Below are 5,084 nucleotides of genomic sequence, written 5' to 3' on the forward strand. Positions count from 1 at the left end.
GCTCTTCTTGTAAGGGTGGACCTAGCCTGGGGGTGCGGGGCTGGAAGGAGGCGGCTCCTTGGAGCAGGGCAGCGGGCAAAGACATAGGAGGCACCTGGGTGCTCCGCAGCCTCACCACGCTAGCCTCTCACTGAGACTGATTGTTCTGCCAGCTCCCGGCGCAGGCATACCCCCTTGGCCAGGATTTATGCAGGATGGATGTAAAGAACACCCAAGTCCCACATGGAAAGTGTCCCAGTTCTGATAACTGGGTTTTGGCCTCATTCCCAACACCCGATCCCCACCTCGTGCCCCAGTTCTGGGAATGAGGTCCCTGACTTGTTCCCGGAGACCCAGTCTGCCTGAGTCACTGGACCCACTGCCTGGACCCCCAGAGCATCGCCTCCCTTGGACCCTAGAGAGAGGGAGGGACTCTGGTGTATTTCAACCTGTCCCTGCTCCACAGTCTACCTGGTCCCTCTGACTTTGGCCTCTAGGCTGGCTTCTTTGGCCGTGTCAGGGTCTGCTACCCCTGCCCACCCCTACAAAACCCTTCCCTTCTCTAGGAGGTCTTGATCGGGTCCCCAGCCCTCCCTATCCTCACTATCTTAGGGACACAGCCTCCATCCTCCTGTTCCATCAATACTGTTTCTGCCTGTAGTTGGACCGTGTCCTCAGACAGCCCCTGTGAAAATGCCAGGGGGTCCAGCAGGTCAGAGGGTCATGCCGGTAGGACAGGCTTCCAGAATTTTCTGAAGTTTCCCAAACATCCCCCCTAAGTGAACTCACCCCATGAAGACCAGGGTGTATAGCTAGCAAGAAGCAGCCATTGAAACAGGAAAACCATATCTGAAGTCTACCAAGTTATCTGAAAACTTCGTGTGCTTGCTTCCTTCTCCAAAATGAATCCAGATTTGTTTTAAAATATTGCTTTTGATTACTTACCACGGAGCAAAATTAAGCTGCAGGCAGATACACTTTGTTTATCCTCTCTCGCACTGATTTACTTACAAACACCCTCTCTCCCTCTGTCCCACTCAGCTGGCAACGTCCAACCCTGCTTTAATCCCCACCATCCACCTGCTTCATGCCAGCACCTGCCCAGCTGAACACTGATGCAGAAAAGCTCAGGGCTCTGATGGATGTTGAGATCTCCGAGGGGTGTTTCCGCCTGCCCCGCCATCTTAGCACTTTCCTTGTATGAGGACTTGTTCCCCAGAATAGCTAAAAAGCAGACCCCTTCTCTCCTCAGACCTCCTAGAGTCCTCCACAACCCCCCTCCTGCATGCTCAAGGGTGACCTTACCCCACAGTCCGTTGAGGAAACAAAATGAGCATTGCTTCACCAAATCTGTCTATGAGCCCACACGTTCTCTAACTGCCCTCCTGCCACTCAGAACAAGTCATCCCTGCTCCTACGGGAGGCCCTTGTGACCTGGACCCCGTCCCCCTTGCCACCTCAAGAGCATCTCTCCTGAGTTACCAACTCTTCCTGTCTACCTTATCACTGCAACGGGTTTGCAAGGATGTCTTCCTGGCTCCTCAAACCAAATCCCCCCACCCCAAGCCAGTACATACCCCCAGTTCTCATTTCTTCTCTGCTCCTATCACTGCAAGACTTCTCACAAAAGCAGGTGTGGTAGGGTCCCCAAGACCACCCTCAGGTTTGATGACTCACTGGACTGGCTCACGGGCCTCCAAAAAATTGTTCTTCTCTTGGTTATGGTTTGTTACGGTGAACAAATGCAGAGGGAAAAGGCACATTAGGGCAGAAATCCAGGAGAGACCAGGAGTGAGCTTCCAGGTGTCCCTTCTGGGAGTGGGGGTGGGGGAGTCATGGACAACGCTTCCCTCCCCAAGCAGTGATGTGTGACATCTGTGCAGAAAATCATCATTCAGGGGCGCCTGGGTGGCTCAGTGGGTTAAGCCGCTGCCTTCGGCTCAGGTCATGATCTCGGGGTCCTGGGACCGAGTCCCGCATCGGGCTCTCTGCTCGGCAGGGAGCCTGCTTCCTCCTCCTTCTCTCTCTACCTGCCTCTCTGCCTACTTGTAATCTCTCTCTGTCAAATAAATAAATAAAAATCTTTTTAAAAAAGAAAATCATCTAAATGGTATTGGGAAAATTGGACAGCCACATGCAGAAAAATGAAATTGGACCATTTCCTTACACCACACACGAAAATAGACTCAAAATGGATGAAGGACCTCAATGTGAGAAAGGAATCCATCAAAATCCTTGAGGAGAACACAGGCAGCAACCTCTTCGACCTCAGCCGCAGCAACATCTTCCTAGGAACATCGCAAAGGCAAGGGAAGCAAGGGCAAAAATGAGCTATTGGGATTTCATCAAGATCAAAAGCTTTTGCACAGCAAAGGAAACAGTTAACAAAATCAAAAGACAACTGACAGAATGGGAGAAGATATTTGCAAACGACATATCAGATAAAGGACTAGTGTCCAAAATCTATAAAGAACTTAGCAAACTCAACACCCAAAGAACAAATAATCCAATCAAGAAATGAGCAGAGGACATGAACAGACATTTCTGCAAAGAAGACATCCAGATGGCCAACAGACACATGAAAAAGTGCTCCATATCACTCGGCATCAGGGAAATACAAATCAAAACCACAATGAGATATCACCTCACACCAGTCAGAATGGCTAAAATCAACAAGTCAGGAAATGACAGATGCTGGCGAGGATGTGGAGAAAGGGGAACCCTCCTACACTGTTGGTGGGAATGCAAGCTGGTGCAACCACTCTGGAAAACAGCATGGAGGTTCCTCAAAATGTTGAAAATAGAACTGCCCGATGACCCAGCAATTGCACTACTGGGTATTTACCCTAAAGATACAAATGTAGTGATCCAAAGGGGCATGTGCACCCGAATGTTTATAGCAGCAATGTCCACAATAGTCAAACTATGGAAAGAACCTAGATGTCCATCAGCAGATGAATGGATAAAGAAGATGTGGTATATATACACAATGGAATACTATGTAGCCATCAAAAGAAATGAAATCTTGCCATTTGTGACAACATGGATGGAACTAGAGTGTATCATGCTCAGCGAAATAAGTCAAGCCAAGAAAGACAACTATCATATGAGCTCCCTGATATGAGGAAGTGGTGATGCAACATGGGGGCTTAAGTGAGTAGGAGAAGAATAAATGAAACAAGATGGGATTGGGAGGGAGACAAATCATAAGTGACTCTTAATCTCACAAAACAAACTGAGGGTTGCTGGGGGGAGGGGGGTTGGGAGAAGGGGGTGGGGTTATGGATATTGGGGAGGGTATGTGCTTTGGTGAGTGCTGTGAAGTGTGTAAACCTGGCGATTCACAGACCTGTACCCCTGGGGATAAAAATGTATGTTTATAAAAAATAAAAAATAAATACTTAAAAAAAAAAAAAGAAAATCATCATCCAGGGAAGGGGACCTGAGCCTGGGTGTCCAGGGGTTGTACTTGGGGTCAGTCATGCGGGCATGCAGAACCTGTACATCCTCACTACTCAGGCTCCAGCCCCCACTCCGACAGGTCAAGCTGACACAGGGTGAAAAAAAAAAAAAAGGCAGGTGTTTTCTGTAAATCACTTTGTGAAAGGAAATCATCTGATATGGCCCAAGGTGTATAAAGATACCCTTACCAGGTAGGATATTTGAAGGGCTCAGAAGTTATCTACCACCCACTGGTCAAGGCTCAGTTCTTGTGCTCACTTCGGCAGCACATATACTTTAAAAAAGGCTCAGTTCTTTCTTTGGAATGGATGGGGTTTGAGCACCCTACGCTGGCTGAGTTAACCCTTTACTGCACACGGGGTCTACAGTCTTCCCCACGCCCTCCCTCTCTCATTCACTCCTTCTCCAGCTCCCACTCTGCCACTGCGCCCACGGCTCACCGAGATCACACTCGTCAAGGCCAAGGGTGACCTCTACATTATGAAACTTCACGGCCAGGCCTGTGTACTCATCTAGGTTGCGCTTGCAGCTGCATGGACACATAATTAACCACTCCTTCCTTCTCTTAAGATTTCCTTCTCTGGCCTTTCAAAGCACACGTTTCCTCAGTTCTCCTTCTATTTCACTAGTTTGGCCCATAGTGCAATCAAGGACTGATGTCTGGGCCTCACCCCTGGTGTGTCTGAGGCAGCAGGGCTGGGGGTGCAGCCTGACATTCAGCACCTCTAACAAGAGCTAGGCGACGCAGTGGCCGCTGGTCCCTGGACGGCACTTTGAGAACCAGAGTTTGAATTCACTGGCTGCTCCTTCTCAGGCTCTTTCCGATTCCTCCTTATCTTCCCAACCTCTAAATCTGCAGTACCCCAGGCCACAGCCCTGTATCTCTTTATCCTTGCTATTTAGACACTCTCTGTTGGAAATCTTATCCAGGATCATGGCTTTAGTTATCATCTGATGACTTTCAAACCAGGAATCCTTGCCTGATAGGAATCTCCAAATTAATACATCCCAAACTCCCGATCCCCCTCGGCTTCTGCCCCAGCCTTCCACTTACTAAACAGGCTCATGAGCTGCCAGTTGTTCAAATCAGAAATGCAAGAATTATCAATGACTTCCCTCTTTCTCTTGCATATCCGTCTTCTGACTCCACCACTAACACGGATCTCCAGCCTGCTCACTCCTCTCTAGATCCGCTACTGCTCTGTCCAAACCACCATCATCGCTCAACTGTCTTCCTGCAAATCTCTCTCTAAATTCATTCTCTATACAGTAGCCAGAATGATCGTGTTGCCATCAAAATGCGTCCAAATTCCCCTTCACAAAACTCCGAAGCATGCCAGTACATTTAGAATGAAATCCATACAAAGCCCTATGTGATCCGACTCCCTCCCACCTCTCAGGTCTCATGCATTACCTCTCTCCCTTTCCCCACTTATGCTCCGGGACACTCAGGCCTCCCTCTGTTCCCCCAGACTGCCAGATCTGGGGAGGTTGCATATGTTCCCTCCCTTCCTTCCTGGAAGGCACCTTCTCCTAGTTCTCAGGGGACATGCTCCTGGTCATTCAGGTCTCAGCTTGCCATGCAACAATCGCAGATGTTTTGCTGACTCCTCAGCCTTAAGTCACTGCCTGGTCGCTTTCTG

This window comes from Neovison vison, chromosome 12, assembly GCF_020171115.1.
Source record: "Neovison vison isolate M4711 chromosome 12, ASM_NN_V1, whole genome shotgun sequence".
In the NCBI taxonomy this organism is placed as follows: domain Eukaryota; kingdom Metazoa; phylum Chordata; class Mammalia; order Carnivora; family Mustelidae; genus Neogale; species Neogale vison.